Here is a 27,763-nt window from a genome sequence, read left to right as displayed (position 1 = left end):
AGACCAGATACTATAAAACTCTTAGAGGAAAACATAGGAAGAACACTCTTTGACATAAATCACAGCAAAGTCTTTTTGGACCCACCTCCTAGAGTAATGGAAATAAAAACATAAACAAATGGGACCTAATGAAACTTAAAAGCTTTTGCACAGCAAAGGAAACTACAAACAAGACAAAAAGACAACCCTCAGAATGGGAGAAAATATTTGCAAATGAATCAACGGACTAAGGATTAATTTTCAAAATATATGAACAACTCAAGCAGCTCACTATTAAAAACAATAACAATACAATCAAAAAATGGGCAGAAGACCTAAATAGACATTTCTCCAAAGAAGGCATACAGATGGCCACAAAGTACATGAAAAGCTGCTCAGCATCACTAATTATTAGAGAAATGCAAATCAAAACTACAATGACATATCACCGCACACCAGTTAGAATGGGCATCATCAGAAAATCTATAAACAACAAATGTTGGAGAGGGTGTGGAGAAAAGGGAACCCGCTTGCACTGTTTATGGGAATGTAAATTGATACAGCCACTGTGGAGAACAGTATGGAGGTTCCTTAAAAAACTAAAAACAGAATTACCATATGACCCAGCAATCCCACTACTGGGCATATACCCAGAGAAACCATATTTCAAAAAAGACACATGCACCCCAGTGTTCATTGCAGCACTATTTACAATAGCCAGGTCATGGAAGCAACCTAAATGCCCATTGACAGGCGAATGGATAAAGAAGATGTGGTACATACATTACTTGTCCATAAAAAGGAACGAACTTGGGTCATTTGTGGAGATGTGGATGGATCTAGAGACTGTTATACAGAGTGAAGTAAGTCAGAAAGAGAAAAACAAATACCGTATATTAACTCAGATATGTGGGATCTAGAAAAACGGTACAGATGAACTGTTTTGCAAGGCAGAAATAGAGACACAGATGTAGAGAACAAACATATGGACACCAAGGTGGGAAAGTGGCAGGAGGGGTTGGTGGTGGTGTGATGAACTGGGAGATTGGGATTGACATGTGTACACTAATATGTATAAAATAGATATCTAGTAAGAGCCTGCTGCATAAAAAGGAATAAATAAAATTAAATAATAATAATAAAAAGAATCTAAGCTCCAATCACCACTTGCTCAATAAACAAACTGGGAAGCAAATGAATTGGTGCAGAATAGGAAAGATTGGATGCATTGTTCACAGACCTGAAACAGAATTGATGGAGCCAGGAATGTAGGTGATATTTTTACAATTGGAAGGGTATAGCTGTTTAGTAATTTTGTTCTCACTTCACTTACTGCATGGAACTTAGAATTGTTTCTCTTTTAACAGAATATTTGGGAAAAGACTAGATGGTTTCTGCCAAGTGAAGGTTCCTATGTCGCATAGTAGATAGACCTCAGAAGACCTGGGTGGGATCCCAGACGTGCTTTCACTTGCTGTGGATACTGGAATCACAAATTAAATCTCTCTAAGGCTCAATTTCCCCAATTAGAAAAGAGGGTAATAGAAATACAACCCTATAATGTTTTGAGGATTCTGAAGATGGGCTTATTGCCATTCCTGGCCTGTGTATTAAATCTTTCCCTGTAGTTTCTCTCAACTATACATTGCATGCCAACTTCTCTGATAATAAATAGCCATTTGAACATCCTATGACTTGCTTTCCAGACTTATTAGTATTCATTTTTATGTTATGAATTTAATATTCTTTGCTTATTTCCTTATTCATTCCAATTCCAAAAAGAGATTCATTTGACTTCTTTTAAATAGACTTTTTCCTGCTTGATCAATTAGCTGTAATTCTCTGCTGTGTTCAGAATTGAAAGATTATACTGCCTTTGATATTGGAGAGACTTTTAAAGATTTTTAAAATCTTTGAAAAACAAAGATTTAAGAAAGTTAGAGTTATTTGGAGTAGAAATTCCAAGTCCTACTACTATTTAGAGCCCCAAAGTGAGATTTTTTTCCCCCATCGTTAATTTTGGATGAAAACACTTATTTCAGTAAAATGAATTTTCGTCAATATGCAAACCATTGTGGTTGGGAAACTTTGGTTTTAAGTTGTGAAATATTAAATTAATGAGCACAATTCACTGAAATAAACCTTGCATTTAATTTTGCTTTTCCTTTTCACAGAACCGTGCTATTTCTTCTTAGTATTTTATGTTTTTCTTAGTTATTGCAATCTTGTTTGATGACGGTTTCATATTACTGCTAAGTACTGGGGTTAACTGAGCATTTTATAGTTAATGGATTCATCCTTGCTTTCCCCTATCTTTTTTTTTTTTTTTTTTGTGGTACGTGGGCCTCTCACTGTTTTTGGCCTCTCCCGTCACGGAGCACAGGCTCTGGAAGCGCAGGCTCAGCGGCCATGGTTCACAGGCCCAGCCGCTCCGCGACATGTGGGATCTTCCCAGACCGGGGCACGAACCCGTGTCCCCTGCATCGGCAGGCGGACTCTCAACCACTGCGCCACCAGGGAAGCCCTGCTTTCCCCTATCTTGATGAACATTATTAACTTGCCATCTCGTTCTATTTACCCAGGTACATCTGTAGTCCACTAAAAAAGAAAGTTAATAGCTCTTAAAGCTATTGTAGTCCACTTTTCCCCTCAGAGGGGTGTAAACAAACATGATGCCAGATCTTTCAGTTATATTTGATATTTTTTCAGGCATACAGATATAGTTTAATATGCACATTTAATGTACTATTTAATTATAAACATATGTGCAATTATTAGGGTGATCACTTTGCTCTAATAGAAAATAAAATATTTTAAATGAATTCATTTAAAAGGTTTAAGTAGCTTCAGTTAAAATTTTGGTATAAAATTTTACTGAAGTTTAATGCTCTTTTATTAGAGAAAAGAACAAACTATATTTTACACGTTACTCAAACCAGTGAAGTATTTCCATTGTTCATCTATTTAAATTGAAAAACTATCAAGTATGAATAATTATTCAACTTTTCTCCTCTATCAGCGTTTTAGGTATCATTTTTATTATTCTTTTAATGGTTACCCTAGAGATTACAATATGCATCCTTGACTTATTACAGTCTACTTTAACTTAGTTATTTAACTACTTCCACAAAAGGCAAGCACCTTAGAAGGATTTAAGTACGTTTTACCCTTTCCTGTTTTGCTTTGTATATATTATAAACCCCTCAGGACATTATTATTATTTTTTTAAACAACAATATGCATTTATTTTACCTGCATCATTACCCTTCTTGGTGCTCTTAGTTCTTTTCAGTGACTCCTAGCTTCTATTTAGTATCATATTCCTTCAACCTGAAGAACTAGCTATGACACTTATTGCAAGGCGGCTGGTGACAAAGATGCAGATTGTGTGTTTCCGAAAATGTCCTTATATTTCCTTCATTTTTGAAGGATATTTGCTAGGTATAGACTTTTAGAAGAGAAGAAGGGCTTTTTTATTCTTTCTTTAAATATTTTAAAGATGCCATTTCTTGTCTTTTGGTTTCCATAATTTTCATTGAAAAGTCAAGGATCATTTTATTCCTGTTCCTTTGGAGATAATTTTTTTTTTTAATGGTCTGGCTTGTCTTCATTTCACTGTCTTATTTTCTTTTTCCAGAAGTTTAATATGAATTGGCAAGATATAGTTATCTTTGAATATTTCCTTAGAGTTAACAGAGTTTCTTAAACCATTGAGTTGATGCATCTCATCAATGTAGGGAAACTTGTAGCTACTATCTCTTCAAATATTGCTTCTTCCCATTCTTTCCTCCTCTTTCCATGGGACTAGAGTATCATTATTTTAGGACTATTAACTGTGTTCCACGTATTTCTTTTGTTATTACCATTCTCTTTGTTCCTGTATTTTAGTTTTGATATATTTTTAGATTTGTTTCCTCTTCACTAATCCTCTCTTACTGTGTTCAGTTTGTTTTTAAATCAATCCAATTAATTATTAATTTCAGATATTTCATATTTCATTTCTAGAATGTCTATTTGATTCTTTTTTTATAGAGTTAAATCTACCATTGAAAGTTTCTAACTTTTCATCTACTTGATGTTTTCTATTTATTTTCTCAAGCATATTAATCATGGTTAAAGTCCCTGTCAACTGCAATATGTATTTCCAGTGTCTGTTTTATTTCATTTTAGTCATTCTGTTTCATTTTATTTCATTTAGTTCATTTCATTTTATTTCCTTTAGGTTATGTATTTCTGATATTTAGCATGTCTTTCAAATTTCTATTGACTGTTGGACATTGTGGATAAAATCTAAATAGGTTCTTTATGATGGTTAATTTTCCTTTTAGCTGGCAGATAAAATACTGGTAGAAGAACTTGATCCTGTTAAGAGTTGGTTTTCTCAAGATTGCTTTGGCTATTCGGGGTCTTTTGTGTTTTCGTACAAATTGTAAAATTTTTTGTTCTAGTTCTGTGAAAAATGCCATTGGTAGTTTGATAGCGATTGCACTGAATCTGTAGATTGCTTTGGGTAGTATAGTCATTTTCACAATGTTGATTCTTCCAATCCAAGAACATGGTATATCTTGCCATCTGTTTGTATCATCTTTAATTCCTTTCATCAGTGTCTTATAGTTTTCTGCATACAGGTCTTTTGTCTCCTTTGGTAGGTTTATTCCTAGGTATTTTATTCTTTCTGTTGCAGTGGTAAATGGGAGTGTTTCCTTAATTTCTCTTTCAGATTTTTCATCATTAGTGTATAGGAATGCAATAAATTTCTGGGCATTAATTTTGTATCCTGCTACGTTATCAAATTCATTGATTAGCTCTAGTAGTATTCTGGTAGCATCTTTAGGATTCTTTAGGTATAGTACCATGTCATCTGCAAACAGTGACAGTTTTACTTCTTCTTTTCTGATCTGGATTCCTTTTATTTCTTTCTCTTCTCTGACTGCTGTGGCTAGGACTTCCAAAACTATGTTGAATAATAGTGGTGAGAGTGGGCAACCTTGTCTTGTTCCTGACCTTAGTGGAAATGGTTTCAGTTTTTCACCATTGAGAACAATGTTGGCTGTGGGTTTTTCATATATGGCCTTTATTATGTTGAGGTAAGTTCCCTCTGCGCCTACTTTCTGGAGGGTTTTTATCATAAATGGGTGTTGAATTTTGTTAGAAGCTTTTTCTGCATCTACTGAGATGATCATATGGTTTTTATCCTTCAATTTGTCAATATGGTGTATCACATTGATTGATTTGCGTATACTGAAGAATCCTTGCATTCCTGGGATAAACCCCTCTTGATCATGGTGTATGACCCTTTTAATGCACTGTTGGATTCTTTAGCAAATGAAGCAACTGACAAAGGATTAATCTCCAAAATATACAAGCAGCTTATGCAACTAAATACCAAAAAATCACACAACCCAATCCAAAAATGGGCAGAAGACCTAAATTGACATTTCTCCAAAGAAGATATACAGATTGCCAACAAGCAATGAAAGAATTCTCAACATCACTAATCATTAGAGAAATGCAAATCAGAACTGCAATGAGGTATCACTTCATACCAGTCAGAATGGCCATCATCAAAAAATCTACAAACAATAAATGCTGGAGAGGGTGTGGAGAAAAGGGAACTCTCTTGCGCTGTTGGTGGGAATGTAAATTGATACAGTCACTATGGAGAACAGTATGCAGGTTCCTTAGAAAACTAAAAATAGAACTATCATGCGACCCAGCAATCCCACTACTGGGCATATACCCTGAGAAAACCATAATTCAAAAAGAGTCATGTACCACAGTGTTCATTGCAGCTCTATTTACAATAGGCAGGACATGGAAGCAACCTAAGTGTCCATCGACAGACGAATGGATAAAGAAGATGTGGCACATTTATACAATGGAATATTACTCAGCCGTAAAAAGAAAATGGGTATTTGTAGTGAGGTGGATGGACATAGAGACTGTCATACAGTGAAGTAAGTCAGAAAGAGAAAAACAAATACCACATGCTAACACGTATGTATGGAATATAAAAAAAAATGGTTCTGAAGAACCTAATGGCAGGACAGGAATAAAGACACAGACATAGAGAATGGACTTGAGGACAGAGGGAGGGGGGAGGGGAAGCTGGGACGAAGTGAGAGTGGCATGGACATATATACACTACCAAATGCAAAATCGATAGCTAGTGGGAAGCAACCACATAGCACAGGGAGATCAGCTCAGTGCTTTGTGACCACCTAGAGGGGTGGGATAGGGAGAGTGGGAGGGAGTTGCAAGAGGTTGGAGATATGGGGACATATGTATATGTATAGCTGATACACTTTGTTATACAGCAGAAACTAACACACCATTGTAAAGCAATTATATGCTAATAAAAAAAAAAGAGTTGTTTTTAGGCTTTGTTAGAGCTGATCTATTTCAGTTTTGTCCTTACTCTGAAGGTATGCCCCTTACTCTGGATTCTGGGTCTTAGTCCTAAAATGTAAACTGTATTCCTAATTCCTAGCCCTTTAAGATTTCAACTGAAGTCCTGAGGTGTTTACCAAGGTCATTCCACCTTGCTGGAGTTTAAATTCCAGAATCTTTGCTCAACAGGCATGACTGCTGAAATCACTGCTCAGTTCACTAATATTGCAAATGTTTTCTATTGGGTCATTGGAGTCATGCCCCGTGAGAGTACAATTTAGAACCTCACCAGTGATTTTAGGAACATTAGATGCAGATTTGTGGGCTACTTCTCTACTGGTCTGTTTTTTTGGGGGGTATATTGCCTGTCAAGTCCCAGACCATTTGCCAGGCCTGAACACTGTGCTCTTTCTACTGAGACTGCTGCTTTTGCTTGGGCTTTATTTTATTGATCTGATTTGGAAAATATCCTCAGATAAAAAGCTGTGGTGAATGCAGAGCTCAAAACATGTGCTTCTGTTTTCTAAAAAAGTATAACTTCTCCGTTTTTTCCAGATAGCACTGCAGGAGTATTAGTCAGATTCAAGCTACATTGTAATAGTAGGTGGAGCAAAAATTACTTGGGTGGGTAATTGATACACTAATAAATAATTATTTTCAATACATTTTATACATTTTCCTGCTGTACTTATTCTGATATTACGTTCATAAACACTTTGCTCTTGTAGAGCTTAATTATGAGATATACTCTTGCTTTTTAGTCACAAACTCTAGTATGTATAGCAACTTATGCTTAATTTCACTTTTTTTTGCGGCACGCGGGCCTCTCACTGTTGTGGCCTCTGCTGTTGCGGAGCACAGGCTCCGGACGCACAGGCTCAGCGGCCATGGCTCACGGGCCTAGCCACTCTGTGGCATGTGGGATCTTCCCGGACCGGGGCACGAACCCATGTCCCCTGCATCGGCAGGTGGACTCTCAACCACTGCGCCACCAGGGAAGCCCTTAATTTCACTTTTGAAAGGTGATATGTATTTAAATTTGTTTACTTAGGCTTAAAGACTGATATAAAGTTGATGCAATCATGGGCAAAATTGTGCTTCCAATGCCACATAATTGCTAACCTTCTTGAATTGGAACAAAAGTGAAGTACAATTCTGCCTTAGAATTCTTAAAAAAAAAATAAAAAGAACCAATACTACCTGCCAAAATACCTAGGCCATGAAACACACCTGCTGATGAATAAATTCACCTTTGAGATGGATTGTTCTGCCCTCATTGTTTGTAAATTAGGCTGTACATGGTATATGGCTTACAAAATTACTTGTAAAATATATCTTTATTGAAGAGATTTAATGTCCACAGAGAACACCCACACTCAGGATTGTAGGTGGTATAATTTTTATCCCATAATGGATTTGAATGTGTTATTGGAATTGATTAGCATAATGAGTGTTGTTGGTCATTGAAATGCTTGCTGATTTTTAATAAAAAGACATTTTGGCTCATAAACCAAAAAATCTTTGTACAAATATTTGTTTTGAAATATTTCCCTTCACATTCTTCATCTCATGCTCTCATCCAAATAACAAGCAATATAGTGAAATGGGAAAATGACTTAAATTATATTCAAATTATATGTATAATATATATGATTATGTATAAAATATGTCTATATATTTGTCTTTCTCTCTGTATGCGCACATATATGTAGCTACATATACATACAAATATTTATACCTCTGTCAATATATAACTTCAATATGACCTTGTTCATTTGTTTGGAAGTTCAAAATATATTTCTACTTTCTGGCTACATTTCTCTTTATATATTGATATTTGCATAAGTTCCCATATTCCCTTTTTTGACAGATTTCTTCTGTTCTACATAGAGCCAATACTTAGGGAAAATACCAAGTACTCAGCATGTTACTTATAGTAGTTAATCCTGAAGTCCTAGTCACTGTCCCTCACCATTTTAGCCAGAACTAAGGTGAGACATCTCAAGCCTAGATGATGCTCCCACCATTACCAGGGGTTGGTTGCTCTAGACAGATCCACTGTGTGGGTGCACTACTAAGGTTGGAGTGAGTTCATTAACTTTCTATTTTATTTTGACATCCATGATCCTTATTTTTAGGGTATAAAATAGAACCAGGGAAAACTATGCGTAGACACATGAATTAATAACTTTAATAAAAAAGAAAGAAGCCACTGTTATGCACATGTAACTCACACTTTTTATCTAAATGGCAAACTATATGTTATACATATATAACAGTTGGCTTTTTCTTTTGCAATAGAATTATTTTTGGAAGTTGTATCCTATAGCCTTGATGAGGACAATAGTCCCTAGGATCATATTTGATTCTCATATTTAATCCTGTTTTCCCAAATAACCTTTGGATTGAATGTGAAGGTCACAAAACCAAGAAATATTTTATCAAGGGAGTGAACTTACCTGAACAAAATACATCATAATACTTTAGTCAGATTTTCTCTCTGTCCGAGTAACTGTGTTCATTTCTAAAATTGATCCATCCACAGTTGCATTCATTAGTTGTTGAATTCCAGAGTGGTGGAGGAGGTCTAGTCATGAATGCATTTCCATGAGGATGGCTCAGATGAATACTGAAAATGTAGATCTGATCTGTTCACCTCAAAGAAAATATTATGACATAACATCTCATAGTTTCAAACAGATTGCTGTTTTTTAATGATGAACATTTATGTTTTTGAACATTTTTTTGATGAAACATTTCTAGTTTTTGATTACCTCAATTGTCATATTACCTATATTGTAGTTACTTGAAAATCTAAGGCAACATTCTAATGAATATTTGTGTAAGCACATAATAAGCATTATGTATCAATTTTTGGGATTTTGTTTGTTAATGTAATGCTAGTACCAACAGAATGTGTGAAAATGTGAATTGTCATTGATACTAAATATCAAAGAAATTAGGACTATAATTGGCATTGTTTATCAAGGAATAATTATTATTCATTACCAAAGTCTTTAAATAATTTAGAGTATATGACAAGTGATTTAAATTTTAAAAAATTTTTTGAAGTATAGTTGATTTACAATGTTGTGTTTAATTTCTGTTGTACAGCAAAGTGACTCATTTATACATATATATCATATATATATACTTTTCCATATTCTTTTCCATTATGGTTTATCACAGGATGTTGAATATAGTTCTCTGTGCTATACAGTAGGACCTTGTTGTTTATCCATCCTATATATAATAGTTTGCATCTGCTAATCCCAAACTCCCAATCCTTTCCTCCCCCTCCCTCTCCCCCTGGCAACCACAAGTCTGTTCTCTATATCTGTGGGTCTGTTTTTGTTCTGTAGGTATGTTAATTTGTGTCATATTTTAGATTCCACATATAAGTGATACCATGTGGTATTTGTCTTTCTCTTTCTGACTGACTTCGCTTAGTATGGTAATCTCTAGGTCCATCCATTGTTGCTGCAAATGGCATTATTTCATTCTTTTTAATGGTCGAGCAATATTCCATTGTGTGTGTGAGTGTATGTGTGTGTGTGTATCTCACATCTTCTTTATCCATACATCTGTCAATGGACATTTAGGTGGTTTCCATGTCTTGGCTATTGTAAATAGTGCTGCTATGAACGTAGGGGTGCATGTATCTTTTCAAGTTTAGTTTTGTCTGCATATATACCCAGAAGTGAGAATGCTGGGTCATATGGCAACTCTATTTTGAGTTTTTTGAGGAACCTCCATGCTGTTTTCCATAGTGGCTGCACCAATTTACATTCCCACCAACACTGTAAGAGGGTTCCCTTTTCTCCACACCCTCTCCAGCATTTATTATTTGTAGACATTTTAATGATGGCCATTCTGAGGTGGTATGAGGTGGTACCTCACTGTAGTTTTGATTTGCATTTCTCTAATAATTAGTGATGATGAGCATCTTTTCATGTGCCTGTTGGCCATCTGTCTTCTTTGGAGAAATGTCTGTTTAGGTTTTCTGCCCATTTTTTGACTGGGTTATATACTGTTATTTCTTTCACTGAAGTATGTAAATATTAATTTAAATTAACTTAAAAAATTAATTTCTACAAATTCCACTGAAATAAGTGATATAATAAACAACAGGATGTGAGGTCATCATAACAAATGTGTGTTTTGCATGCTGTTCTTAACTACTTTACTTTTATGAATAAAAGAACTTTTTCAAAGCATTTTCCATGTCTTCAAATGCCTTAAAATAGAGTAAGTGAATATAAAAAACTTATTTTTCCATGTGTTTTATTGCTTTGTTTTTAAGGATAGGAATGTAATTATTCAGAGAGCCTTGGTTGTTAGCATTTTAACTAAGTTGTAGAACCAAAACTAAAAATATTTTTTAGTAAGTGTGATGTGAGGTGATTTTAATAAACTCCTACTGCGTTGTCTACACATGGTTCTTATCTAGGTATCACTTTCTAAACCAGACCGTGAAGGGTTGTCTTAAAATTTCCTTTATTAACAATCAAATATGAACTTATTTCCAGTGCAGCAAGTAAAGAGCCTGAAAGTTGTCACTCTAGAAAGTAAACAGAAAGTAAAAAATGCTGAACAGACTGAAAAATGAACAACTCTTAGATCTATCAGAGAAGTTAGGTCATAGGGCAAACTATTGCCCCCCAAATTGGAGAGACATACAGGAGAATATAGGAAATCATAACTCAACAGAAACCCATGAGCAGAATCCTCTGCAGGAGCCCTTGCCAGGTTCCTTTTACCCAGTACATCAGATCTGGCTTTCAAGAAAAAAATACTAAGAGGCATAAAATAGTTTGAAAAGTCAGAGCAAAGAAAGACTCTGATATAGCAGAGATGTTGGAATTATCAGACCAGGAATTTAAAACAACTGTGTTTAATATGCTAAGGGCTCAAATGAATAAAGTAGACAGCATGAAGAACAGATGGACAGTGGAAGCACAGAGATGGAAATTCTAAAAAAGAATGAAAAGAAATGCTTAAGGTCCAAAACATTGTAACAGAAATGAAGAATACCTTTGATACGCTCATTGCTAGATGAGGCATCACTGAAGAAAGAATGTCTAGCTTGAGGATATCTCAATAGAAACTTCCTAAATTGAAAAACAAAGAGAAAAAATACTGGACCCCCCCACTCCCAACAAAACCTCCAGAATATCCAAGAAGTGCAGGATAATTACAAAAGGTGTAACATACATGTAATGGGAATACCAGAAGAGAAAGAGAAAGGAACAGAAGCAATATTTGAAACAATAATGACCGAAAATTTTCCCAAATTAATGTCACCAAACTACAGACCCAGGAAGGTCAGAGTACGGCAAGCAAGATAAATATGGAGAAAAATGACACCTATGCATATCATATTCAAACTTGAGAAAATCAAGCATAAAGAAAAAATCTTGAAATAAGCCAGAGGAACCTATACAGGAGCAAACATAGAGTTACACCTAATTTTTCCTCAGAAATCATGTAAGCAAGTGAGCAAACTGAAATAAAGTATTGAGAGAAGAAAAAACTATTAACCTAGAATTGTGTACCCTATGAAATTAGTCTTCAAAACAGAAGGAGGAATAAAGATTTTACGGAGATAAACAAACATCAAGATAATTTCTTGCCATTAGACTTGACCTTTAAGAAATGTAAAAGAAGTTCTTTAGAGAGAAGGAAGTTGATATAGGTAAAAAAATGAAATCTACATAAAAAAGCAGGATCATCAGAAAAGAAATGAGTGAATATTAAATAAGAGTTTTTACTTTTCTTATTCTTTTTTTTCTTATTCTTAAATGATCCAAGAAATAATTAACTATTCAAAAATAATAATGGCAACAATGTACTTAATTATGTATGCTTATTTTTACATATATACACATTTGTATATGTATGCCTAAGTATATATGTATGTTTATGTATAAGTGAAATAAAGGATACAAAGGATGGCAGAGAGGAATTAAGGTTACTTTGTTTCTATAAGGTATTAGCACAACCCATGAAATGGTATAGTGTTATGTGAAAGTGGACTTGGATTAGTTGTAAATGTATGATGCAAACTCTAGGGCAACCAGTGAAAAAATTAAAAATTATACAGAAGTATAATTTATATGCTAAGAAAGGAGAGAAAATGAAAGCATATTTAATGCTCATTTAAAAGTAAGTAAGTAAGAAAAAGGGTAGAAGACGAAAATAGGATCAAAGATCAAGAGCAACATATAGAAAATATCAATAGTAACAAATATGGTAGATATTAATCCAGCTATATCACTAATCACTTTAAATATCAGTTATCTAAACATACCTATTAAAAGACAGAGGTTGTCAGAGTGGATGAAAAAACATGACCCAACTGTAGATTGTTTACAAGAGTTCTACTTTAAATATAAAGACATATATAGATTAAAAGTAAATAGATGGAGAAAAATATACCATGATAATACTAATCAAAAAGATAAAATTAGAGAGAATACTACCTAACTCATTTTATGAGGCCAGAATTACCCAAATACAGGCATACTTCGGAGATATTGTTCATTGGTTCCAGACCACCACAATAAAGTGAATATGACAGTAAAGTGAGTCGCCTAAAGTTTTTGGTTTCCTAGTGCATATAAAAGTTATGTTCACACTATTCTGTAGTCTATTAAATGTACAATAGCATTATGTCTTAACAATGTACATATTTTAATTAGAGAATAATTTATTGCTAAAAACTGCTAACCATCATCTGAGCCTTCAGCAAATCATATTGGTAATATCAAAGATCACTGATTACAGATCACCATAACAAATATAATGGTAATGAAAAAGTTTGAAATATTGAGTGAATTACCAAACTGACACAAAGACACAAAGTGAGCAAATGTGGCTGGAAAAATGGCAATAGACTTGCTCGATTCAGGGTTGCTGCAAGTCTTCAAATTGTAATAAACACAGTATCTGAAAGCACAATAAAACAAAGCACAATAAAATGAAGTACTACTGTACCAAAAACAAAGTCATTTCTAGAAAGGAAACAGTAGACCAGTATATCTCATAAACATAGATGTAAAAATCCTCACCAAAATATTAGCAAAGGAAATCCAGCAACATAAAAAGAATTTTACAACACAGCCAAGAAGGATTTATCCCAGGTATGCAAGGTTGGTTCAACATTCAAAAATCAGTACTTAAGTGTAAATCTAACAAAATATATTCAAGATCTATATGGGAAGAACTATAAAACTTTGATGAATGAAATGAAAAACTCAATAAAAGTAGTGATACTTCATGTTCACAGATAGGATGACAGTATTGTCAAGATGTCATTTTTTTCCAAATTGACCTACAGATTTACAACAATCCTAATGAAAGTCCCAGCAAGTTATATGGTGGATATTGACAAACTGATTCTAAAGTTTCTATGGAGAAGCAAAAGACTCAGAATAGCCAACAGAATTTTGAAAGACAAGAACAAAGTCAGAAGACTGATACTACCCAATTTAATGATTAGTGTAAAGCTACTGTAATCAAGACAGGATGGTATTGGTGAAAGAATACACAAATATATAAATGAAACAGAATAGATCCCAGAAATGTACCCACATAAATACAGTGAAATAATTTTTGACAAAGTTATAAAGACAACACAGTGGAGTAAATATAATCTTTTCAACAAATGGTGCTGGAACTACTAGACATCTACATGCAAAAAAAAAGGAAATCTATAAACAAACATTGTACACTTTGCAAAATAAATCAAGTGATCATAGACTTAAATGTCAGAAGATAACATAGGAGAAAACTTAGATGACATTGTATATGGTGGTGACATTTTAGATACAACACCAAAAGCATGATCCACAAAGGAAAGAAATTTATGAAGATTAAAGACTTATGCTCTGTGAGAGAGAATGTCAAGAAAATAAGGCAGGCCAGACTGGAAGAAAACATTTGCAAAAGACACACCTGATAAAGCACTGTTATCCAAAATATATAAAAACCTTAAAACTGAATAAGAAAACAAACAACCCAATTAATAAATGAGCCAAAAATCTTAACAGATATCTCACCAGAGAAGATATATAGATGGCATGTAAGCATGTGAAAATGTTACATATCATAGGTCATCAGAAAAATGCAAATTAAAACAATGAGATACCAATACCCACCTATTAGAATGGCCAAAATTAGCACACTGACAACACCAAATGTTGGCAAGACTGTAGAGCAACAGGAATTCTCTTTCACTGCTGATGGGAATGCAAAATGGCAGAGACACTTTCGAAGATAATTTGGTGGTTTCTTACAAATTTAAATATTCTCAACATATGATCCAGTAATCACACTCCTTGGTATTTACTCAAAGGAGTTGAAAACTCCTACATAAAGACCTGCACACAATTATTTATTTATTCATAATTACCAATAGCTGGAAGCATCCAAGATGTGCTTCAAGTAGGTGAATGAAAAATAAACTATGGTACACCAGATAATGTAATATTATTCAGTGCTAAAATGAAATGAGCTATCAAGCCATGAAAAGACTTAGAGTAACTTAAATGTATATTACAAGTGAAAGAAGCCAATCTAAAATTGTTACACACTGTATGATTCCAACAAAATGACATTCTGGAACAGACAAAGCTATGGAGACCAAAAAAAGACTAGTGGTTATCAGGGACTGGAGAGAAGGGATGGATGAAAACAGAGGATATTTAGGACAATATAGTATTCTGTATTACACTACAATATTAGATACATGTCATTATACATTTGGTAAAACTCAGAATATACAACACCAAAAGTGAATCCTAATATCAACTATGAACTTTGGACGATAACGATGTGTCAGTGTAGGTTGACTGTAACAAATGTACTGCTGTAGTGTAAGATGTTAATAGTGGGGAAGGGTGTTTGTATATGGGGGCTGAGGGTATATGGGAACTCTGTAGTTTCTGCTCAACGGCTCTGAAGAATCAAGTTAATTCTTTTAAAGAATCTTTTTTTTTTTTTTAAATACATGGACTCCCGTATTTTTTATTTATTTATTTTTGGCTGTGTTGGGTCTTCATTTCTGTGTGAGGGCTTTCTCTAGTTGTGGCAAGCGGGGGCCACTCTTCATCGCGGTGCACGGGCCTCTCACTATCGCGGCCTCTCTTGTTGCGGAGCACAGGCTCCAGATGCGCAGGCTCAGTAGTTGTGGCTCATGGGCCTAGTTGCTCCGCGGCATGTGGGATCTTCCCAGACCAGGGCTTGAACCCGTGTCCCCTGCATTGGCAGGCAGATTCTCAACCACTGCGCCACCAGGGAAGCCCCAAGAATCTTTTTTATATTTAAAATTTTATGTAGTTTAATCTAACATCCAAGATTATACTTCATAATCAGATTCTAGAACATATCACTTAAAAATAATGACAAAACCCCACAAAAGCAACATCAGTCAAACAAATCAATAAAGGAATCCTTTTTAAATAAAGGAAGGTGCTATCATTTTACTCTTCTGTCTCTTAAGAAAACTGGGACATAGTAAATAAGTCATGTGATGAAGTTTCATCATGGATACATGAGGTATTACCTTTTTATAATGCCCTGTAGAATAACTGAACTTGGGAAAATTACCTTTTTCTTTTAAACGCTGGTAATTTTTGTGGTAAATAAAACTGAGCCTTTTAAAGTCAAATACAGTTGGCCCTCTGTATCCATGGGTTTAACCAACTAAGGATAAAGAATATTCAAAAAGAAAATCCAGAAGTTTCCGAAGAGCAAAACTTGAATTCGCTGTGCATCAGCAAATATTTACATTGTATTTACAACACAGCATTTACATTATATTAGCTATTATAAATAATCTAGAGATGATTTAAAGTATATGAGAGGATGTGCACCGGTTATAGGCAAATGCTATGTCATTTATAGAAGGGACTTGAGCATCCATAGCTTTAGGTATCTGCTGGGCGTGGGGGGTGTCCTGGAACCAATCCCTCCCCCATGGATACAGTAATAAAAAATATGAGTCTAATTTTGTTTGTGATCTTGGTAAAAGTTTAAGAAAAAGATTATGATTGATCTAACCCTCAACTTTTAGATTTGAATTTGTACCTGTTAGTCAAAATAAAATTTAGGAATTTTTAATCTATCTATACTAAAGTGACCATGGAGAATCAGTAGAAGTTGATCAATAAAATGTGAATATTAAAAGCTCCACATCCTGTACACATATTTTGGCCACAGGTCATGCCTGAGAAACACTTGAATTTTTCAGGGATCATAAGACTCTCATAAATGGCATCTATTATTTGGAACATGTTAAGTTCAATTTGGTGCTAAAGTATGGTGACAAAGAAATAATTTTGCCACATTTAATATATTAAATTAAAATTTACTCAGTATTCATTAAAGGTTTACTCATTTAAAATTTACCTCAAAATCAATAGTCATGGGTATTTAATAATTTGTTTTTGAGGCATTTGTATAGACTTTTTCAATATAATAATTATCAGTTTTCATGAATAAAACCAAAAACTATGGACATGCTGTACCTAAATTTTTAAAAATGAATATTGCTTTTTTTCATGAAAATAATGAAAACCAGACATATTTAGTGATATAACTGGTAGTTGAATGTAAAATACACTACCAGAAAACAAAAGAAAAATTCTGATGCTTAATTTGTTGTAAACATAATTACTTTTGTTCAAACAAATGATGAACCAAAACAGCGGAATTGATGCAGTGCCAAATACTGCTCTTTCCCAAAATGAAAATAATATTTTACAAAAAGAAATTACATATTCTAGGCTGTGCTCAACTCTAGCTGTGATAATGTCAGTTACCCATATGGAGTAGACCAAAAGAAATGTGTTTTCTCTTTGTTGTTGTTTTTGTTTCTAATTTGAAAGATAAAAGTTCACTCATAACATAGGAAGGCATATGTCGCTTTCGAAAAGCCCAGGCTCTGACTTTTCAATGCCAAAACAATTGGTTGAAAATGAATGATATAGCTAATTAACTAGTTGTTTCATGTGTATGAACTCAAACTACCTGTCGAATTGGTTGACTCAACTCATTGCTTTTATTTCCGCTGTATAAGTAAAGCTTTAAAAAAAAAATCACTGGGTACCATAATGAAGATATTTCAACCCCCAGTATAACTAAATTAAAAAAAGAAGGTACGGTGGTTTTTTTTTTGTATATCCAGGCAAGCTCCCCAGAAGTAATGGTTTTGTTAAACCATGTATACGTTTCTGTAGGATGGAGGCTTAGAGAATTCATTCCCAATTCTTTCACGTTGTATTAACCATCAGAAACTTAGACACTGAAGCTATGAGAGGAAAAAGAAACTGGAATCTTGAGGTAAAATACAAAGCTGTTTGTGTCTTCTCTCTAACCTTTCCACTAACACTTTGATTTCTAAGTATGATTGAAGAGCATTTTTAAATTAAAGCAATAGTCACAAGTAGGGTGTAAGAGGTGAGAACTGATGAATTAATGTGTGGGTCACATATACATGTCTGACAGCAAGGCCCTCTTAAACTTAAAATTTTAAAAATACCTTTAAAGTACAAAATTAGAAAAAAATTATATCTTATTGATGAGATTATTCACTTGTAAGAAGCTACCACAGAAAATGTGTCTGTAGTTTTTTTTTTATTTTTTTTGCATTATGTGGGTTTCTCACTGCTGTGGCCTCTCCCGTTGCAGAGCACAGGCTCTGGACATGCAGGCCCAGCAGCCATGGCTCACGGGCCTAGCCGCTCCGCGGCATGTGGGATCTTCCCAGACCGGGGCACGAACCCATGTCCCCTGCATCGGCAGGCAGACTCTCAACCACTGCGCCACCAGGGAAGCCCCGTGTCTGTAGTTTTAAACACACAAAGATTCAGTAAATTGGGAATCTTCCCTTAAGAGAATACGAGTAAACTATATAAGGTAGTGCTAACAATGACTCTTTGGAGTCAGACTGCCCAGTTTCAAATCCTTGCTTTTTCACTTACTAAGTGTGGACTTTTGGGAGACTATTATTATCTCTCTGACCTCCCTCAGTTTGCCTCTTAAGAGAGTTATAATAGAAATACCTAACATACAGGATTGGTAAGAAGCTTCAATGAGATATTGTCTGTAAAGATACTAACACAATGCCAGGCAAATGGAAAGCACTTAATAAAGATCAGTAACTATTGTTATATTACACTGTCTGACGCTATAGCTAGTATAGTCTACTATATCCCAGTGTAGTCCTTTGACCATTGATGTCTGAATCACATTCTGTTTCATGATATTCTGTGGTGAGCAGAATTTTTTGCATTTTAAATATGAACTCAGATGATTCTTAAATACAGTACGTCATTGCATTTTCATTTATTTATTCCTTCATTTATTCAAGTACTTATTTAATGACTACTATGAGCCCCTTATTTGCTAACTCTAAATCTCAAAGCAAATAATAGTCCACTAGGAAGATCATACATGAGAAAACAAGGATCACCCAAAATTCAACTGTACATTGGTAAACCCTGAAATCATGGTGATACACACACATACACACACACACAAACACACGTTTTAATAATGGAAATCAGGGCACATTGTAGGTTTTTATCACATATGATAACATTATTTTACATAACTTTAAATTTAAAGGCTATATAGGCCTATAAAGATGTAATTTAATTAAGGACCTATTACTATGAATAATATTTTGATGTATCCCTAAATTATGATGAAATTTTATATATGAACTATCTGTGCAATTTTTTTAGGATAAAGTTCTAGGAAAATAATTGTGTACTAGGGAAAGAGACTAAGCCATTGGAAGGACTTTGGTCTATATTTATAACTGAACTTCTTTAAAGTTTGCCTTTATTTACATTCTTACTAGTGTGGGAGATTTCATTACTACCCCAAATTATTCCATCGCTCAGGTGAGAAGATTCTATACCCTTTGACATCGTCATGCTTTATGCAGTGAAGTGTGCCATGATCTCCATTATTAAAAGTGTGATGTATTTTAAGTATCACCATGATTTTGGTGCTTACCAATGGATAGTTATATTTTGATTGATTCTTCTTTTTGCATGTGCAGTGCCCCTTCCAGTGGGAAGTATATAATTTCCAACCCATTGACCTCAGACTTAGATGTGTAACTTGCTTTGGCCAATGAAATGTGAACGTTAAGTGCTGAGCAAAAGCTTAACAAGTCATTGCCTGGCTCCTTTGTTACTTGTTCCTTCTAGAACATGAATAAGTCCCAGACAATATCTGCTACTTCATCCTGTATCCCAGAATGAAGGAGCCAAGTGGAGAAGAACAGAACCATAATTCACGTATAATATGAATTTTGTAATCCATTGACATTTTGATGTAACCCCAGCACAGACAAGAAAAAAGCTGACCAATACACAAAGATTATACTACAGTGTTCATTTTGTAACACTTTTGCCAATATTGGACATTAACATTTTAAAACAAAATATTTGCTTGGCTTGTTATTAACCATCTTTCTACTATTAAACCCCTAGTTTATATTTCTTTCCTATTTATCTTTTTAACCAAATCTGAGGCTCTATTTTTTTAACTTGGATATAGTTTATGGAATTTCATTTTCATTTATTTATTTTGATTTTTATGCCACAGTGTGCTTTTCTCTCTTTTTTTAAAATTGTGTATTACATGGCATTTGTTCTCAATCTTCTTTCCTTTTTTCTTTTATTTTCTTTTTTTAGTGATTAGGAGAGGTATACATGCTTAATTATTTAAATCAATTATTGTCCTCCTTAATAGAGTTTTAAAACACATCATACTTACATCTATATTTTTAAAAATATCAACCTCAGAATGTAAACACTCTGCTTATTTTCTCCTAGCAAATCTGAGAATATAGTTGTCCGTTGGATAGAATAGATTTTCTGAATTTCAGATGTTTTAGCCCAAATCTGGAAAAGTATACTCTATTTCTCATTATATTCATATATTTATTCAGTAACTATAATTACTTTTGACAAATGATATTCTGCTTTCATTTGTTTTTATAATAAGCTACCTTCAATTTTACATTAAATTATTTCAGTCCTCATTATTGACCCTATGTACTGTGACTTGCCTGCTCCTGATGCCTTCACTTTAATTCTGACTAAAAAGTTTCAGGAAACCTCTATGGTTAAAGTTTACTTTTTTCAGCTCTTATACATCTACCTTTGTCTTTCTTTGCTTTCCTACATGAATGACAAGTAATGTTTGTTATATAACTCTTGGATCTCAAAACTTTTTCGTTTTTAAGTGAAAGTCAATCTGATTTTTGTACTTTTCAGAATGACTTGATTAAAATATTTCACTCTGGGGTGTCTAAATTCCTATCTCATTTAATTTCATTTGATGATATATATTGAAGCATGTGTATCTGATCACTCAATTTCCTTTCATCTCAGGAAAGAACCCTCCTGTAATATTCTTGATTATCATTTCTGTTCTGTTTGTTCTTGTCAAGTATAGCAATTATACTAATGTTGACTGATCTCTGTACTTTCTCCTCTTCATCTTTGATTTTTCCAGCTTTTCCCCATCTCTCACATCCGGGGATATCCTCCCAGCTCTCTTCATCATGTATTTAAATTTATGCATGCCAGTTCTGATTTAACAATCCCTAATGCAGTTGACAAGTCAGTAATTGAGCTTTTTCTGTTTTTGTGTCCTATACTTATAGTTTCTTCTTCATTTTTCCTTCCTGTCTCTTCTTCAGCTCCCATTTTCTCTAAGAGTGTTTTTTTTCTTCCATAGCTTGGCTCTTGTGAGTAGTGCTGCAATGAACATGGGAGAGCAGATATCTCTTCGAGATCCTCATTTCAGTTATTTTGGGTGTATATCCAGAGGTGGGATTGTTGGATCATATGATAGTTCTGTTTTTAATTGTTGGAAGAAATTTCTTACTGTTTCCCATGGTAGCTGTACCAACTTACATTCCTGCTAATGGTGTACAAAGGCCTTCTTTTTCTCCCATCCTCTGCAACACTTTAAGTCTTTTGACTTTTTGATGATAATCATTCTAACCAGTGTGAGGTGATATCTCATTGTGGTTTTGATTTGTATTCCCCGGATCATTAATAATGTTGAACCTCTTTTCATATAGTATGTTTTTGCTATTTTGGAGAAATGTCTAAGTCTTTTGCCCATTTTTTAGATTGGGTTGTTTGTTCTGCTATTGAGTTGAAGGAGTTCCCTATGCATTTAGGAAATTAACCTGATTTCATATATATGGTTTGCAAATATTTCCTCCTATTCTGTAGGTTGGTTGCCTTTTCATTATGTCGATATTTTCCTTTGCTGTGCAGAAGCATTTTAGTTTGATATAGTCCCTCCTGTCTATTTTTGCTTTTGTTGCCTATGCTTTTGGTGTCATATCCATGAAATCATTGCCAAGGCCAATGTCAAGAAATTTTCCCTTATGTTTTCTTCTAGGAGTTATACAGTTTCAGGGTTTATGTTTATGTCTTTAATCCACTTTGAGTTGATTTTCTGTATGGTCTAAGGTAAGAGTTCAAATTGAATTTTTTGCATGTGGATATCCAGGTTTCTCAGCACCATAGTGCCTGTAGTTAACAATATGGTATTGTGTACTTCAGAGTTTGTTGAGAGGGTAAATCTCATATTAAGTGTTCTTACCACACATACACAAAATAAGAAATGCAGGAAACTCTGGAAGGTGTTGGATATGTCTGTTACCTTGATTGTTGTGATGGTATCACAGTTGTTTTCATATGTCCAAACTTATCCAACTGTAGGCAAGAAATTTGTGTAGTTCTTTGTGTATAAATTATACCTCAGTAAAGCTGTTTCATAAAAAGTTTGACTTCCAAAGTCAGAATGTTTATTTTCAAATCTTGGCTTTATCACTTACTAGCTATATAATACTGGGCTTTTAACTTAATTACTTTGCGCTTATTTGCTTGTACATAAAATAAATAAAATACGAATAATTATATTAGGTATCATAAGTCAGAGCCAAGCCAGGCAGATAGTAGGTGCTCCATAATGTTAACTCGTGTGATCCTGATGGTGACGATGCTCTTCTACACCCTCCTCTGTGCTTTGTTCATACTCCTGTGTCCCAGTGTATCTCAGTGGCCTGATGTTGCTCCTGGATTTCCTGTTGTTGACTTTTTTTCGGTTTACTCATTCTTTTTTTTTTTTTGCAGTACGCGGGCCTCTCACTGCTGTGGCCTCTCCCGTTGTGGAGCACAGGCTCCGGATGCGCAGGCTCAGCGGCCATGGCTCATGGGCCCAGCCGCTCCACAGCATGTGGGATCTTCCCGGACTGGGGCATGAACCCGTGTCCCCTGCATCGGCAGGCGGACTCTCAACCACTGCACCACCAGGGAAGCCCCTGTTTACTCATTCTTAAATATTGAAAATCTAGCTCCCAAACTGGGGTAACCTCCAGCCTCACTTTCTAAGAAAACAATGATGGCATAATGGAAAGTAAATAGAACAGAACTTGAACCCACTAACTGATTGAAAAATCCATGAGAAGTGAGGGCCAGAAGGAGATAGATGGGAAGTATTCAGCTTGCAGCGGTGTTACTACTGCAGATTGAAAAGAACAAGTGAAAAATACTGGGCTGAGAATTCAAATGTCAGAGTTACTACCCCAAACAAATGGATGACAGGTATAGCTATTGATAACAATATGGACCTGGAAGATTCCATTAGACTTTTATAGTTAGATTGATGGCTCTCAGAGTGGGTGAAACACGTAAACATTTATCATATTTAATTAGTGCATTCCCTGTATATGAGATAAAGTCCTCCATAAAATATTCTTTGCCTTCAACATAAGGTTTCAACTTTCAATCTATTTTCTGTTTCCCAAACTGTTTTCATCTGTCTTGTCTAATTACTATTATAGTCCCCCTTGCTTTGAGACTGGTTTTTGATACCTGCCTGATCCCAAGGTCTTAAAAATATTAGACTCTTTATATCTTCCTGGGGCTCCTTTAATCAGAACCCAAACTTCATCTAGATTTCATTATATGATTCCTTTTTGCTCATGACTACAACCAAAGGGCAGAGCCACTCTGTCTCCTGGACAAAGCATAACCCAAGTAGATCAAAGCAGAGGCCAGAACATACTTCACTCCTTTAGATAGGAAATGTAAACACTTTTAGCCAAGTTTATTTCTGCCCAGATTGATATAGGGCTACACTGCCTTTAAATGTCTGAAGGATTATTATATAAAATAATCAAAGAGAACAAGAACTAGATAATGGGAAATGTTACTTGGAGGTTTAATATAGGGGATAGTTTTATTTCATAATGATTGATACGTTTCCAAAAAAGTGTATCCTGTCCCTGGAACTATTACAGAAGTGACAGTATGATTATCTGGCAAAAGGTGTTTTAGAAAAGATCCTGAGCCGATTGCACAAATCACCCAGATCAGTGGTCATCAAACCGTGCTTTGGGGGACTTCAGAGTTCTGCTTCAGGGAATGAGGCCAAGCATACTTCTCTTAAACCAGAGCTGCTACACTATGCATCTGTTTCAAATTTGGGGGTCCCATATACAAAACTCTTTAGAAAAAAAGAGTTCTGTTGGTGAAATAAAGTTATAATTCATTGGGTTAGATGACCTTTTAAATGCACTTTCACCCCAATAATTCTATGATATGATTTTGAGTGTCTGTGATTCAGTGTGCAATGTGAAAATATAAAGTTACAAAACAATTAAAAAGGTAGGCTTGTTATTCTCCATTTATTATTTATTAGCTCCTCATTTCAATAGTATAAGTAATTCACAGAGTTTTGAGACAGTGTGGAAAAATGCACTATCCAGGATAAAAGAGGCTTAGCCTAAACTTGCTTATATGTCAGGAGATAAATTAAGAAGATTAGTAAGAAGATACAAAATTCACAGAATACAAACATTATTTCCTAAATATGTACTTATATGCAATATGTCCTGTAGGCACTCAGTATATTACTTAAGATATCCTTTATAAATATTTAGATCCATTATGATTCAGTTTTTAGAATGTGCTTGTTTTCAAAGGAACCATCATCATATTTGTGGTAAATAAATTTTCCTTATAATCTGAAATGCTTGTAAACGAAGCACTATACATTATGTGACACCAAGATTTGGTCTTACTTTACAAAGTTTGAAGTAATAAAAACTAGATTTTTTCCTGGTATACTTGAGGAATAGACATTTCCATATGAAAAGCCATGATTGTGAATTTCAATATGAGTAAATCCCCAGTTCCATAAGATGGAAACATCCAATTACTTAAGTATATTTGTCATAAGGAAAAAATAAAGTAGGAATTTAACTCAGGATTTATTGAGTGCAGATGATATAGAGGAAGTATGCATGCTGGTTTCCATTTTCCTATTTTCTATTGGTAACATGAAACATTCTCAGTGGCATTTCAGCTTCTGCGTGTTACAGAATTTCTACCACTCTGTGACTTCAGATAACTATGGAATCCTGTAGAAATGAGTAGCCTGTGTTCTTGCATTATGTCCTTTCATTAACATCCTCTCATTATGGTTGGGTATTGTCTTTGAATACTTGGAAGTAATGGAAAATGTGTCCACAGAAATAAAATTCTATTCTGTGATTATATATGATTAAACTATTGCTGTAGCAATAGACACTGTGTCCTAAGAAGGGAACTTAATGTCCCATTTCAGTGTAATTTCTGAAGACTTGATGTTGAAATTTCCACACTTTTATGTAAGTTTAAAGTGGATTTTCCTTGACTAGAGATCCATAACTTTAAGTATGGTTGTGTACTAGTACTAGAATTTTAAAAATTCTGGTACTTCACATGCATGCTTTTTGTTTTACTTTTTTCCACTTCTATTCCTGTGAAACCTTTGGAAATTTTGGGTCGGACCACATAGTATACTAAATATAAGACCAAAAATAAGATCTGCTTTTTTTTTTTTACATCTTTATTGTAGTATAATTTCTTTACAATGGTGTGTTAGTTTCTGCTTTATAACAGAGTGAATCAGTTATACATATACATATGTTCCCATATCTCTTCTCTCTTGCGTCTCCCTCCCTCCCACCCTCCCTATCCCACCCCTCCAGGCAGTCACAAAGCACTGAGCTGATCTCCTTGTGCTATGCGGCTGCTTCCCACTAGCTATCTATTTTATGTTTGGTAGTGTATATATGTCCATGCCACTCTCTCACTTTGTCACAGCTTACTCTTCCCCCTCCCCATATCCTCAAGTCCATTCTCTAGTAGGTCTGTGTCTTTATTCCTGTCTTACCCCTAGGTTCTTCTTGATGATGATTTAGTTTGTCACAGGTTGTTTGGCACCATCTGTCTGAAGTTCAGTGACTTGACAAGACTGGATTTTAATATTGTCATGTTTGTCCTTCTTAAGCAAACTTGACCATTATGCAAACTCTTCATATTATTATGAATAAAATGACCAAATAGTGACAATTAGTAAATTTATCAGTTTCAGTGACCAAATTAAATAACTACCCAGCTGAACCTGTCATCAATATGAACTTGTTAGTGTTGTAACTGTTGTATAAATACATGCATACATGCATGCAATTAGTTTTTGTTATTAATCTATTGTTACATATTAGGAAAATGCTATATTCAGGCAACATCTCTAGAACATGTATGGATTGAGTACTTACCATATGCAATGTACCAGATCATTACCCATCCCTGGGCATCACACTTCAATGAGAGCTTATAATCTTAGCCACCCAAATGGCTAATTTGAGAGTGATAGGTGCTCTAAGATGGTTATGGAAAAATTCCCATGAAAAATTAAAAAAATATATATATGACTGAAGTAGTTTCAAAGAAGTTTTTATGAGAGAGATGACATTGGAATTTGGTTTTAAAGAATGAAAGAATTTGGAGAAGGAGAGAGAAATGATGAGGGAAGAGTTGGAGGAAAAAAGCATACTAGGTAGAAAAAACATGAAAATATGAAAAACTAATTGTAGAAGCACTTTTCCAAAAAAAAGTTATGAGGTCAATGCCAAATATTTCACTGTATCATCCAGAAAACTAAATACAATAGGCAGATAAGGGAGTTTTCAATATGTAATTTTTAAATAGAACTGCTTCCTAGGGCCATTTCTTGCCCTTTGAAAGGAGCACAAGTCTCTAGGACACAGCCTACTTTGAAAACACCCCACTCTAAATATGGCACCAAACACTGAATGCAATTCCCCAAATCTGACCAAAATATACAAATAAATCCATTTTGATTTCATGTTTAGATGGAATTTGCAAAATAAAACAGTATACTTTTTAAAGAGCTATTTCATAAAAATAAGGCTATAAGTAGTAAAAGAAAGAATGCTTTCTATAAGATAGCTATAAGCCATCTTAACAGCAGTGTGTCCAAATGTTCTAAATTATTATGGGGCAAAAGTATTTGTGGGCATAAGGTCTGACTTATCCAAAGAGTAATCTTGATTATTCTTGGTAGAGGGGAAAAAAGCATTAAGTGATGACATAAGCATCTCATTTAAGTGGACTTTTGTTTTATTTGTGTTTGAAATTGCAATTTTTATTCAAACATAAACATGAATTATATGGTCAGGTAGCCCTATGACTCACACACTTTATTCCTATTCATCTTTTGCCTTCTCTAAAAGTACTTTAGACAATTACTCTTAAACTTTATGATAAAGGTCACCTTATCAGCATATCTCAGCTTTCACTTATTTAGTTATAATCAAAATCTGTTCTGACACATAAAAGATGTTCTCATTATGCCAAAAAAAATCTGGGCTGGCATATGAATTTGAAAGCTACCCAAGAATCTTACTTTCATGAGTAACATTGAAGTATCATCTTTTATCCCCTCATAATTGACTCTGTGTACCCTAAGTCGTGGTATACACCCCACAATTCTCTTTTCTTTTTTTCTTTGCTGCTCTCCTCACCAGAAGCCCACCAGGAGTTCATCAGTAGCCTGATCAACACAATGCATTCTTTATGAAAAATGTATTTCTCTAATAGAAAATAAACATAAAAGTCATTAAAATAACATTGTGTACATTTATCTTTTTGTTGTTCTCAAATTCCTATTAAAATGGCAACTGACCTGTGTTTTATTTATTTCTTTTAATTCCTGAGATTTATAAGGATTAAAAAAATAAATAAAAAAGATGTAGGAATAAAAAAATCCAAGGGAGGAAAAGAATGAGGGAGAAGATGTTAGAGGAAAAAAAGAAGTCCTAAAATGATGCTTGCATATATTCTTTTCTTAGCAGTCTCTAGTGATTCATTCTGATTTACTAAATTCTTTAATTTTCTTTTAATGTTGAAATAATATGTCACATTATATATTTATAGCATCAGAAACATTAGTAGATCTTTATAAATGCACTAAAATAGTTATGAGATGATGATTCAAA

Source organism: Mesoplodon bidens, assembly GCF_964165515.1.
Source record: "Mesoplodon bidens genome assembly, chromosome: 12".
NCBI classification, from domain to species: domain Eukaryota; kingdom Metazoa; phylum Chordata; class Mammalia; order Artiodactyla; family Ziphiidae; genus Mesoplodon; species Mesoplodon bidens.
The sequence above is the reverse complement of the archived record's forward strand: the minus strand, read 5'-3'. Positions refer to the sequence as shown.